This window comes from Chiloscyllium plagiosum, unplaced genomic scaffold (genome assembly GCF_037043375.1).
Source record: "Chiloscyllium plagiosum isolate Xiang-an unplaced genomic scaffold, Cpla_swu_hap1 HiC_scaffold_37, whole genome shotgun sequence".
Lineage (NCBI taxonomy): Eukaryota > Metazoa > Chordata > Chondrichthyes > Orectolobiformes > Hemiscylliidae > Chiloscyllium > Chiloscyllium plagiosum.
Window position 1 is genome coordinate 92,537,813 of NW_028270175.1, and position 15,171 is coordinate 92,552,983.

Below are 15,171 nucleotides of genomic sequence, written 5' to 3' on the forward strand. Positions count from 1 at the left end.
GATATTTATGAAAATAATTGGACTGGGATGGAATCAGATACTTTCTGTGTGTAATGGACTGACAAAAATAATAATGTTGGAGCTAAACAACAATGGTCTTGATTAAATATAAATCGTGTGATAATTCGCAGGAAGTTGAAGGGAGAATCAATGAAGATTAACAATAAATCAAATGATTCAATATAATTCAACAGTTATTCATTTACCTAAATGAAACTTAAACTGAATTGCAAAGGTCATAAATTGGAAATAATGTATTTTTGATTCCCAGAAATTTCAAGTTCTTGTTTCTGATCTACAGCATCTACAGATCTTTCCGTTTTTATTTATAATCAATGTTAGAATTCTAAAAAAGAAAACTGTTTCAGTGCTTTCAAAGTAGCTTACTTTGATGTTGATTAAATATTCATTAAGATCAGTAAATAGGATTAAAACAAGGTAACTAGGTTGATAGAAAACTAATGGTCATTATCAGACAGAATTATATTTTCATTCAAAAATGCAGGCGATTCAAGAATTCTCTCTTCTTTCCATTGTATTTCTTGGAGAGAAAGGTAATTTATAATTTGTCAAATTTTAACCGCAATTAGTGGTTAGATGTTTTGGGACAGAATTAGACAGAACGTGAATAGATAATGAATGTGATTATCCTTTTTAGTGAAAGGTACAATCCATGACATTTAGTAGAAAGAAGAAATGTGACACACTTGTGAAATATTGTACATTGACAAATAATTTGGGATAAAAGCTTTAACATTTCTGTATCTTCAAATCACTTTTTCATACATTGAACTAAAAATTTAAAAACAATGTGCATGAATTGGGACAGAAGAAAAGGTATTAAAGATGACAGATCAGCTAAAAGCAAATTCCCTTTTTCCAAACATGTGGTATTTAATTAAATCATTGGAAATTTAATGGATTTTTAGCAAGAACTACAATAAATGTGAACAATCAAGTGAAATATAATCAAATCAATCTAACTAAGTTTCCACCCATGAAATTAAATTTAGCTATGTTTGGGAGATTGTAGAGTGCAATGTGTTTTTGAGTAAATTGATGTACTAAGCCATAATTCCACATCTACAGCTGGATATATTGGAGTTAAACCTGTTCGTTATTCGCAAGAAAATGGTTTAAAATGGCTGAAAACAAATTTAAGAATAATGAGAAAATTTGTATTGCAAAGTGATTGTACGATATGTTGGCGAGAACTGAAATATTGTTGTGAAAATTCATTAGACTTCTTATAATTGATAAATCTAATTAATAATCCTTCCATTAAAATGAGTAGTGAGATGAAAGAGTATCAGATATTTACTATGAGTGTTGGATGAAAACTCTTTGGTTGATTACTGGTGTGTTGACCAGAAAAAAATGTTAATATTTCATGATGATACTGGCATTAAGAAATAATGGATTAAAAATAAAGAGGGAATCTCATGATGCTTGTTAGAAAGACTAAATTTCATTAAGGTGTGATAGTTAAAATAAAAAAAAAATCTTTATAGAGAAGGCAATGGCTTAGTAATATTATTGCTAGCCTGTTAATCCAGAGATCCAGATGATGTTCTGGGGACCCAAATGTGAATCCGACCACGACAGGTCTGACTCCAAACCCACAACAACGTGGCTGGCTCTCAACTGTCCTCTGGGCAGTTAGGAATGGGAAATAACTGCCGGCCTGTACAGCGACACCCTCATTCTGTAAAGGCATATAATGTTAGAACTCAACAATTAAAATGATTCAATATTTCCAAAACGGTTTGCTTTGATCTTGGCTAGATGTTCACTAAGAGTGGTAAACTGAGGATTAAAATATTGTTTCTTTTTAATAACATTCAGAGATTATTGATCAGAATTGTTTTGTCATTCAAGAGTCTCATTTATTCAAGAATTCTATATTTCCCTTACTTTCCCTCGTTCTTCCACAGGATCTGTACTGGGACTCTGTTGTTTATGGCGTACAAAAAATGACTTAGATGAAAATATAAATGATGTATTAGTAAGTGTGCAGACAATGCAAAGGTTAGGGGAATAGTGGATGTGTGGAGGGTTACGAAATATTACAGTGGGACATAGAAAAGCTGCAGATATGGGCGGAGAAATAGCAGATGGAGTTTAATCCATGTAAGTGTGAGGTGCTGCCCTTTGAGAGATTAAATAATAAGGAAAAGTATATGGTGAAAGACGGGACCCTGAACAGCTTTGTTGTTCATGGGAATCGTGTCATTCAAGTCCACGCCTCCCTTAAAGAGAACATGCAAGTAGATAAGGTGGTAAAGATGGCATTTGGCATGCCTGTCACTATTGCTGAGCAAATTGATTACCAGAGTCAGGTTGTCATGTTGCAGCTTTATAAGACTTTGGTTCGGTCATACTAAGAGTACTGTGTTCAATTGTGTTCACCACATTACAGGAAGGATGCAGTGGCTTCGGAGAGGACGCAGAGGGTGCTTTGTAGGATGCTGCCTTTTTTAGAGGGTATGACCTATAATGAGATGCCAAAAAAGCTCAGGATATTTTCTCTGGAGCAGTGGACTTTGAGGGGAGACTTGATCAGATCAGGCAAAATTATGAGATGCCTAGATAAGGTTAACAGTCAAAATGATTTTCTGAGAATTGAAATGTTAAAAACTAGGTGGCAAGCACTTAAGGTGGAGGGGTGGGGTGAGTGGATGGTGGGGACTTCAAAGGAGATGCAAGGGGCAAATATATTTTTACAGAGAGTGTTAGGTGTCTGGAATGGACTTCTGGGGTGGTGGTGAAGGCAGATACAATTGGAGCGTTTAACAGTCATTTAGATTGGCACATGAATATAGAAGGACGGAGGGTTATGGGCCAAGGCCAGGCAGAAGGGAGGAGTTTCATTTGGCATCATGCTCGGGATGATGTCATTGGGAAAGTGTCCATTCCTGTGCTGCACAGGTCAATGTTCTATGCTCATTTCAAGTGCAATAACGTGTAACTCACATGACATTTAATATAATGAATATTTAACCGTGACTGTCAAAATTAGGAATAAAATAGGAAAACAACAAACTTGAGTATAATCGAAAGATATGGTCAATGACATTTACAGAGGTAATTTTTCATTTTTTGTTCTGAATTAACAAATATCTTTTGAGGCATGTGTTTAAAATATTTGTACTGAGCCATAATTTTTCAATGATAGTTTGACTAGAAACCTGTCAGAAAACTTCTGAAATTCATATCTTACCTTAATCCATTATTTCTTAGTGCCAATACAACAATAAACCAAAGCATTTTATTCATGTTCATAAAACAAAAGCATTAATTTTCCATATAATGCTCATTGGAAATAGCTGACTGCTACTCATATTAACAGTCAAAGTAATCACAGCGCCATCCATAATGAGATATCTAAAGACATTTTATCCAATAAATACTGTTTATTTATACATATTGCTTGTTCAACTAGCAATGTGAGATTTCTCATTAATATTCAGCTTACTCATAGCATATTAATAATTTAGTTATTGCTAATATATAATAGTTGCTCAGTACATTAAGGGGTATAACAGTTGAATTATGGCTCAGTACATCAACGGATGAAAAGGATTTGCAGTGTTCAATCTCCCAATTATTGTGAATATCGATGTGTGTTTTGAATTGATTATATTTTTCTTCAATGCTTAAATTTCTGATCAATTTGAGTTAAATATTTTAATGTGAAAAAATAGTTCATTTTTTGTGAGTTTTTTGTGTAAACAAGAAAAAGAATTTACAGCTGTTTGCTCTTTCCTTTTTCAATAAGAGTAAATTTTGAATTTAGTGAAAGTTGTACAGTAGTGGAAGGAAGGGAATTTGGCTGCAAATGAATAGTCACATTGAATAACACTTTTTTTCTGATTTCTGAATGTTGCAAAAAATTCTGATTGTCTTTTTATTATGAGAACAAATACTTTAAACATATTGAATAGTTTTATTTATTTTAATTAATTTACAATATCACACGATTATGTCTACATGTCTTTCATTTAATTATCATGATATTAATTTTTAAGTATGACCATTTGTGCTTTGTACCATTATTATTGTGAATTACTATTTCATTGTTCGTCCATTACACACAGAATCAGGCAAATTATCGCAATGAATCTTGTTTAGTTTTCGTTCGCATAACCACAGTGAGGATGTGACAATACTCCCACCATTCCTTGATGAGAACATAATGAAAGGCTCTTGTGGAGCTCTGGTAATGTCTCTACTACAAGACGACGAGGCGTGGATCGAATTCCTACCTTGAGCAGACATGTGTCAGAGCAGCCAAGAATGTTGGTTCAAAAATATCGAAGCGGAGACTGAATTGCTTTTCAATCCAACATTGGATTTGCTTCTACCTGTTGTTCATTTCCATAATCACAGAACTCTGCGATTTATTGTCTTCAGGTCACTAAAAAAACTATGTGTCTCATTATAGTATTCTGAAAATTTTAAATTTGAGAACATTGTAGTTTTTAAAACTTAAACTATCTAAATAATGATTTTTTTGTTAAAAATATCCTACAAAAATTGGGGTGGGGGGGGCACGGTGGGTCAGTGGTTACCACTGTGGCTTCACAGCACCAGGGTCCCAGATTCGATTCCAGCCTCGGGCGACTGTCTGTGAGGAGTTTGCACATTCTCCCCGTGCCTGTGTGTGTTTCGTCTGGGCATTCCACCTTCCTCCCACAGTCCAAAGATGTGTAGGTTAGGTGAATTGGCCATGCTAAATTGCCCGTAGTGAAAGGTGCACTAGTGAAAGGGAAATGGGTTACTCGTCGGAGGGTCGCTGTGGACTTGTTGGGCCAACGGGCCTGTTTCCACACTGTAGGGAACTAAAAAAAAGAATCCAATTATGATCCATATGGTGAGCAATAGCATTTTACTGCCAATCAGCTCAGGAATGTTCACATATAACATATTCTCTGAATTCAATCCTGCAAAAGAGTTTCAATAAACATTTAACACATAAACAATATGCATTTCAGAAAATCACGTACATGAGTCCTTTTTCTGTACTGTGCAAGATAAAAAATTGATTTCTCCTTCAGTAAATGAAACAGATGTCATTTCCTATTGCCCTTCAGTCTCTTGATTACCTTTATTATACAACAAAATGTTGTAATTCATCTCATTATTGGTCCATCTTTTGATCAAATTAAATTTATCCTTCCACTTCGATTGATGTACTGAGAGCTCATTTTATTTTCCTCTCGCCTACTTATATTCAGTGTGAAATTAAAATGCTTTGAAAATATTGGTGCGTTCACTTGAAAATCGAAGTTGCAAATGTCTCACTGATCACATGTTGTTTTTAAATGTGATTCACAAAGGAATTAGAGTAAATTCTTACAACAGTGGCTTTAATTATGATCTTTAACACCCAATTGTTAATCCATTCCTATATCACATAAAGAAATCTCAATATTATTGAAATCAATGCTCACACAAAATGGCACATCGAGCCACACAAAGTCTTGATGATCATATAATTAATGCTGAGTAGAATCACCTGAGTAAGTTCCTTCTTGTTCCTGAGAGCAAGCACCACAGTAAACATTTACTGATCATTCTATCCAATGAAGTCAATCGTTACCTTATATTTCAGTTCAGTAATTACACAGGACATATGCATTTAAAACCAATAGTCATTTTTTGTATTACAGATGGTTGAGGACGCTAGCACCAACATATAACGAGATGTTGATGATCCTGATTCGTTACATGTTTTAGAACAGGTTCCCAGTCCAAAGTTGGCAAAACATTTCATTTTAGCTTCGTACAAATATTTTGTACTCATGTCTATTAAAAAAAATCTTCATCTGCTTATTAAGATAAAACACTGAAAATTGCCACTGTAAATTTTATTTATTGTTTTCATTCATGAAAATACTCATGTTAATTGCTTCTCATTTTCTTCTGAATTCTGATATAAATGTCGAAATACTGACCATAATAAATTATATGAATTATAAAGGAGTGTTGTCTGCAAGAAAACCAAAGGAAGGAAGTATGGACTTCTTTGTAAAATAGATCGACGTTTGGGAAATCAAAATATACACACACCCTGCACAAAGACGACATGACCATGTTCAAGGCCATCTAATTACTGCTGAGTAGAACACTCTTCTGAAGTATCTTATTGTCCTTGAGCTCGATAAGCACAGCAAATATTTCGTTATCATACCATTCAATGGATGCTAGATGTTGATATTCCTGAATATTTCTAAGTTTTCTCATTGTCCAGTCTAATCGTCACTACAAAAGTGTAATTGAAGCTCGTTATATCGATATCTGCAAACATTTTGGAGTCATATACATTAAACGTATTTGTTTCTTAAAAGAAAATATTGAATACCATCCTTCACCACTCAATGACATTGACTTTCATTCTGTAATATTAATTTCCCTTGTCTACTTATTTTCTTCCATGTTTTAGTGCAAATGTCTAAATATTGATGATACATAAAGTAACTACAATTATGAATTATTTTTCTTCAGAAGCAAACCTGAGATAAGAAAAATAGAATATTGAAAAGCTGAGAATTTTGAATGGCAAAATAATTCTGATCAATGAATACAGCATATCTGAGGTGCTTTTTACACACCATTATTCCAACATTTTTATTCTCAGTGCACTGATTTTAATGAATATCTAATCAACATCAGAGCAATCTTGTTTAGAAATATTGGGTTATTTAAGTTGTAAGACTTCTAACACTAATTTTCATTTCATTGTCATTCCAATAATTAGACAGTAATTCAGTTTAGTCTTTGTAACAACATCATGCGATTTGCATTTTAGTTAAATCCATTATTTCTTAGTGTTTCATGTTACAATGAAAAACAGATTATTTATTCCAGGTCAACACACCCACTAAACAAACAATGACTTGCATTCCAGCACTCGCAGTAAATACCTTATTCTTTCTTATTTGAATACGCTCAGGAATCATGACGTTAACGTTCAGACATATAAATCAAGTCATGTCTGATTTCTTTTCACACCAATAATTAATGTTCATCTCTACACATTACGTAGTTACATAACAACCTGACAGTTCTCATCATTAACATGGTTGCAATGAACGTTTTGTCATCCAGATTGTAGCCAAAAAATATTTTAACATTGTTCAAATACTGTATATCCAGCTTTAAGTATGATATTATGGCACAGTACATCAACTGATGCAACCATATTACATTGTAGTTTCCCATTCATCGAAAGCAGTTTTTTACTGTAATATTGCAGTGCCAGTTGATTTTTAGTTCAATAATGGAATCCTATTGATTTTTCTTTTAATAGTGGATTCCTGTTGACTTGCTTTGATTAGAATTCAATTCAATACAAACATGTTTTGTGTTTCAAATGATCCCACTAAGACCTACATCTTTTACATACTAAAATTCTTTTAAAATTTTTATGAAGTTTGTTGCATGCAAGAAAAAGTGCAGTTACATCCATTTGTTTGTTCGTTCAACAAACACAATAAATGTTGAATTCTTGGAAGTCCTACTTTTTGAAAAAGGAAAGTTGTCTTCAGGTAAAATATCACATTAAATGCCTGTTTCCTTTTTCAAATCATGTTCTTCAAAATGATTATTATTTTAATTTTAATTGTAAAAAAGGATGCTTTGAATATGTTGTTTTTTTATTTTTATTTCAACATTATTTATCAATGTGCAATAATTACACAATAAACAAATCATTTTTAAACCACATGTCATTCACTGCATCTTTTATTCACTATAAATTCACTTTCACTGTCAGTTTATTTTCTTCCTAATTCTGACAAAAATATCTAAACATTGATCAGAATAATAATTATATAATTTAAAATAGCATAGCTCTACAAGGAAATCAATGGATCAAAATAAAATTCTTGCATTTCCTCCATTATTGAGCAAAAAGAAAATTTTGTCCAATAATTACTGAATGGATCTTTTTTGTGTGTGTTCGGTCTTTAAACCTGTATTGTATTCCTTTGTTTACCAACCTTCATGACTATCCAATCAATATCGCAGCAAAGTGCTGTTAAGATATTGAATCACTTTATTTGCTTCCATTACAACATTAATTATCCATTCATTATCATTGCAATTATTACACAATTATTTCAATTAGTCTTTCTATCAAATGTTGTGAGATTCACATTTTATGTTAATCATTTGTATCTTAACATGAATACTACAATATAAAATCCATTTTTTCAGCTCAACTATCCCACAATGGAACCAATGACTTCCCATCAAACACTCTTTGTAAATATCTGATATTTACCCATTTGAATAATCACAATAATCTCAGACTTTAAAATTCAGAGAACTATAATTACCTTTTATTGGAATAATTCCTGTTTGTTTGTATACATTGCTCAGTCACACAGCAAGATGAGATTTCTCATTATTCTTAAACTGACTGATAGGATGTTGACAATCCAACTGTTGCTAATATCTAATAATTGTTCAATCTAGTATGATATATCAATGTGGAATTCCAACTCAGTATATGAACAAATATAAAATTATGGCAGTATATAATCTCTCAATCATTGTGAGCATCATCAAGTTTTATTTTAATGATGGCAACACTGTTGAATTGTCTTTCAAATCAACATGAGTTTTTAATCTGTCGTTCATTCCAATAATTACAATGCTATTTATTTTCTTCAGGCCACATAGAAAAGCATACATTTAATTCTGCTGGTTCGGTATTCCTTCGAAAATATTTGAGAATGTTGCTGTCTTAAAGAAGAAAGAGTTGAAGTAAGGATATTCATCAATTCTTTTTCCAACAAGCTTTGCTCAAACAACTAAAACATATAAAAGCTTATTCTCCATGAAAAGAAAATCAATTTCTTCTTCAATAAAATAAACAAATGCCATTTCCTATTATTCATCAATCAGCTGATTTCCTGCATTTGTAACTAAATGTTGTAATTTTTCTAATGTGTTTATATTCTTTACTAAAAGTTATGTTTAAAATATTGTCTAGGTTATGAATTGTCTGATTTTTTTTTTAAAATCGCTCACCTATGTACACTGAATGTCAGATTGGAATGTTTCGAAAATATCGGAGTATTTTCATTTGAAAGTTGACTTTGCGTATCTCTCATTTATTGCATGATGGTTTAAGTGTGTTTCCAATGCAATGCTAGCATCAAAATTTCATTAATTTTAAATAAGATCATTGACACCAAATTATTCCATCTGCATTATTGAAATCAGTGCTCACACAAAACACAGCACATTGGGGAACACAGATCTTCATGAGCATCTAATTACTGTTCAGCAGAGTAACCAAAGTATTTTATTGTTCCTGAGAGCAATTACCACGGGATACGTTTGGCCCTCAGTCCATCCAATGAATACAATCTATATCTTACATTTCAGCTCAGTAATTAAACACAATGTCTGCTGCTTAAACCAACAATTACACTTTTGAATGAATATTGACTGTAATACTAAGAAAGAAATCTATTTCATGCTGAAAATCTTTTACATTTTCTTGTTCTTTCCTGTGTGCAAGAGAAAGCTCATGTTGCAAACATTTTACTGTATTACTCAACAACACTAAATTTTGAATTTTTGGCAGTCCTGCATTTCTGGAAAATGGGAAGTGGTCTTCAGCTGACATGTCACATTAAAGACTGCTTCTTTAATTCATGCGTGCTGCAAACTGTTTATTGTTTTCGTTTCATAAGTAGAAACTTGTTTTGAACTTGTTCCAGTCTTGTCATTCTTATTTTAATGTTATATGTCAATGTACATTGATGACGTATTTATGAAAATTCCTTTTTCAGTCAAATGTCATTTAATGTAGCTTTTGTTCAGTGTAATGTTCACTTTGATTCTATGCATTTTTCTTCCTAATTCTGACACAAATATATCAACATTGATAAGAATAATGACATAATTGTAAATAACAATGCTCTACATAGAAACCAATACATTTTTTTCATGTATTCCCTGCATTTTTGAGCAAAACAAAATTCTGTTCAACATTCGGTGAATGGTTCTTATTTTTCATCTATCCTTAAAGCCAGCTACTATATTTTAATCCACAGAGTGTTACCAGTCTTAATTAATATCCAACCAAGGTCACAGCAAAATGCTATTAAAATAATGCTATCGCCCCACAGTAAGATAAGCAAGAGATATCTTTGTATTATTTACGTGCTACATCTTTCCTAGGGCAATAATCAAACTAAAATACTTACAGCTGAGAATGCTCATAGTAATCAATTCCAGCTTCGGGCAACTGTCTTTATGGAGTTTGCACATTCTCTCCGTATCTGTCTGGGTTTGCCCTGGATTCTTCCCACAGTCTGAAGATGTGCAGCTCAGGTGAATTGGCTGTGCTAAATTGCCCATAGTGTTAGGTGCATTAGTCAGAGGGAACTGGGACTGGGTGGGTTACTCTTCGGAGGGTCGGTGTGGATTTGTTGGCCCGAAAGCCCAGTTTCCACACTGTGGGAAATCTAATCTAAAAAAATTCAAAGCATGTATTGACATGACACAAGTTCACGGTATGGGCAATCCAGTTCAATCACCCATACAAAAGTGTAATTGTGACTCAGTACATTTTGATCAGATCCCCATTAAACTTAATCAGCTGTTTTGTTTTCCAGAGACAATATTCAAAGCAATTTCTCTATAAATGCCGTTGCCTGTATTTTTCTGATACCTATGTTCTTTATCCACTTATTTTCTTTGTTATTCTGTCATAAATGTCAAAACATTAATGACACAAAAATTGCAACAATTACATATGGTAATTCTACAAGAATAGCAGCAACACGAAGCTTAGAATTCTTCGATAACTGAGAGTTTTAAATGACAGCACAATTCTGATCAATACTTGCTACGTGTCAGTTTTTATCGAACTCATCATACCAGTATTTTAATTCTCAGTTCACTGACTTTACTAAATATCTAATCGACATCAGAGCAAACTCGTTGGGAAATATTGTACAATTTACTTTGTCAGAATCCTAAAATTAATTGTCAATTCATTGTCATTCCAACAGTCATACAGAAATTTAGTTGATGTTTTGTAACATGCATCGCGAGATTCACATAACAGCTGACTCCATTATTTATTAGTGCCAGTATTACAATGAAAGATGTATCTTTTATTTCAGGTCAACACATCCACAAACCAACTAATCATTTCCCATCATGCACTAACAGCATTTGAATGTTCACAGTAATCGTTGGATTAATATTGGGCCTTATAAGTTAAGACACTGCTGAATGTTTTGCATTCCAATAATTACTGCTCAGTTCTACACATTATGGATAGCAATATGAGATTTTTAATCATTTCCAAGTTTGCTATGAACTGTTTACAAGAACAATTGTTGCTAATATGTAAAATTTAATAATTGTTCAAGTCCTGTGTGTCTAATTGTGGCTCATATCCCTCTAGACCCTTCCTATCCAGAAATCCATCCGGTTGCCTTTGAAATCTTCTGAGTGTACTAGCCTCCTCCAGTTCCTCCGGCAGCTCATTCCAAACACGCACAGCCTTCTGTGGGAAAGGTGCCTCAGGTCTCTCTTAAAATTTTAGCATTCTCATCTTAAACCTATGCTCTCTAGTTTTCAACTCGCCCGACCTTGGGTAAACAACTTAAACACTCAGTTTACAAACTTTCCATACTGCCTCACCCTGCAGTCCAAACATTGTAACCATGACAACATCCTTGTCAAAATTCTGTAAGCAATTTTACGTGATATTCTAACCTTTTCGATGATGCCAATAACGCTGGACAACAACGAGCGATTGGAGACAGAAAGATGAAGCGTAGAACGGCAGCAAGTGTTAGTGCTGGACACCGCAGAACAGCATCAGCTCCCGGCGGGACTTGTTTCTGAAGTGTCATGGTTATCACGTACGCCTTTCACAGGAAAGGTTCCCCAGTATGAAACTGGGAAGAAACAGCCCTGTTCTCAACAGGAGCCTTTTAGACGAGCGGGAATGGAGCTTGCTTGCTTGCTTTGCCATTCGCAAACCTGGCTTTGAGTTTGCTCACGCAAGCCTGCTCTCGGGGTGAAAAGTAAAGCAACTCCGTTTAATTATTGGGCGAAACGTTGTGAAGGTTTTCTCCAACCTGGTTCTGAACATACGCCATTCTGTTTGAGAGTGCAGTTCCCGCGTTCTGATCATTCCACGAAAAGCAGTACCGTATTTGCATTCCTTGCGCAGGCGGCCGGTTTCCAATGCAGGGTAGAAGCTGATGCGCTGGTGTCACAGTGCACCACGGATTCCTGAACTAGTCTGTCTGTCAAATGTACCGCAACGTCTCCCAATGATGGGTGATCATTAGCTGCTGCAAAATTGATATTGCAGACGGGCACATCCAGGCAGAAGTGCGAGTCGGAGAGAGATCATGGAACCCTTTTCACGTGACTTTGCATCTGTTGTTATGCAGGAGCACAATTGGAAGCGCAAGAAAATGGGCAGCTCGGTCGGTTGGTAGTGTGGCCGAGCGGTCGAAGGCGCTCGATTAATGCTTCAACCTTGACAGTGCTCTCGTCAAGGGCGGGGTCCCAATCCCTCCGCTACCGTTTTCGCTGATCAACTCCAACGGCGCAGCCTTGTTATAATGCAGTTTCTACCCCTGGTGCATTTCTGTTTAAGACAGAAGGAAAATGGTATTGCTTCCCGGGGAATTAACTGTGGTGTGGGGAAGTTCTGTGCTGTCATGATCGTGTTCGCCTCCCGCGCGGAAAGTCGCAAGCAGCTCCAGTGTTGCTTTCCGTTCCAGGCAAGTTGAGTTGTTACTGGAACAGAATGGAGACTGTTATTTCATCGCGGTTGTGAAACAAAGTCCTTCGGTGACTCGACTCGTCGTTATTTGGTTTTCTGGCCAATGAGAAAATCGTTCCAATGAATTTCGTTGACAGATGATATTTAATTTCTCCCATTTCCATCATTTCCGTTCTGGAGACATCGGAAGGGAAAGGGAATCGACAGAGGCGTGAGTTCGAATCCCACCGCTGCCATTTCTGCTGATCGTTTCCAACGATGCAGCTTGTTAAAATGCTGTTTCGACTCCTGCTGCATTTCTGTTTAAAACCGAAGAAAAATGGGTTTGCTTCCCGGGCAATGAACTGTGGTGTGGGAAAGTGCCGACTTTTCCTGTGTCTGTGCTGTCATGATCGTGCTCGCCTCCCGCGTGGAAAATCGCAAACAGCTCTGCTGTCCCAGGCAAGATGAGCGTTTACTGGAACCGAATGGCGACTGTTATTTCATTGCTGTTGTGAAACAAAGTCCTGCGGTGGCACGACTCGTCGTTATTTTGTTTTATGGCCAATGGGAAAATCGTTCCAATCAATTGCGATGTCACATGTTATTGAATTTCTCCCATTTCCTTCATTTCCGTCCTGGGGACATCGGAAGGGAAAGGTAATCTAATCGAGACTGTGATTGGTGAAATTCACTTTTTTATGGCCCATTCTTATTGTGTTCTTTCTTTCTCTCTTTTCAGCATTGTCTGGGAAGCGGTGGTGCACTCAGGCTCCAGTATGTTTGAAAGAGCAGTTTGGAATTGCCCTGTTGTTAGTTGTGACTCATGCCCCCGGCCTGTCTCACATTTTGCATTCATGCTTGCTGTGTCTGAAAATGCATTTGGTTTGCCAGTTTTGTTTGTGTTCCGTGTTAAATGCTTTCTGTTTTGCGATTCGCTCAATACATTACGAATTGACAGGGTTTCTGAGGTAACTTCCAGCTGCAAAAATCCTCAACTGAGAATCTGGGAAAATTTCCCGGAGTATGGTCAGTCGGAGCGAAAGTAAGGAAGTCGTTCGTTTCTGCAGTGTCTTACAACGCTACCTTTCCCGTGAGCAGTCGAACAGACTAAATGATTGTGCCACAGACAGCGACGGCAAGCTCCGCTAAAAAGTAATCCTTTACAGCCGGTGTCAGCAACACAATGTTATTGGCGCACACCGCGTGGAAACAGATACTTCGGTGTATCTCGTCCATGCTCATCACATAGCCAAAATTAAAGAAGTCCCATTAAACAACGAACGATTGGAAACAGAACGTGGTCATCACGTTCGCCTCACACGCGAAAGGTCCCCAGTTCGAAACTGGGCAGAAACTGCTTTGTTCTTCAACTGCTGCCTTTTCCATGGACAAGAACAGAGCTTACTTGCTTGCTTTCTCATCTGCAAACCTGCCTTCGAATTTGCTGGAACAAATCTGTTCTCGTAGTGAAATGTAATGCAATTCCATTTCATGACTGTGCAGAGCATTGTAAAGCTTTTCTGCAACCTGGTTCTGATCATATGCCATTCTGTTTGAGAGTGTAGTTACCGCTTTCTGATCCTTCCACGAAAAGCAGTACCGCATTTGCATTCCTTGCGCAGGCGGCTCGGTTCAAAGACAGGGAAGAAACTGATGCTCAGGTGTCACAGCGCACCACGAATTCCTGAACTTGTCTGCCTGTCAAATATACCCCAAGGTCGTCTCTGAAAGACCTCATTTGGAAGCTGTCTGTCCTTATTCAACGTGCGAGAATTGCCACCAGAGGTCCTGAATCATGTTTTGGAGCAGTTCGCACGTGAGTGACTCATTCAATTAGCAACAGCAATGAAAGAAATTACACTCTCAGAGGAACCTCCGGACCTGTGCTTTCATAGCGTCGCTAGTATTAAGGTCCGTCCCGAGATCTAAGTCATGTTGGAACTGAAACAGAGGAATCGACAGAGAGGCGACAGAATGACATCGCATCCATTTGGTTTCTTTAAAACACTGACGAGCAGGAAAATGTAAACGGGGAAGGCGAGTGGGAAAGTGAGGCAGTTGCAGCTCTGGTGAAATTCCTTCTTTGTGATTCACTCAGCAACCAGAGACGTGAAAGTGACTCAGGCGTGAGAGCTTTTAACATCGAGAACAAAAAGCACTCAAGTGCAGTTAGCACCTCTTCCGGAGTGGGGGTGGGGTGAGGTAATTACCTTTTGACTTCTGTGACTGTGTTCAGAAACTGCATTTTAGATCGAGGTGAACAGAAAAAAACATTTATAAAAAGCACCATGGAATTTAGCAAAATTTATTGAGTCGCTTCTCGTCGATTCCCACACAGGTTTCCAACTCAGTTGGTATCCATGTGGCTCATGTCCAGGAGTGAACATCTCTGCAGCAAATTGCACGGTTAA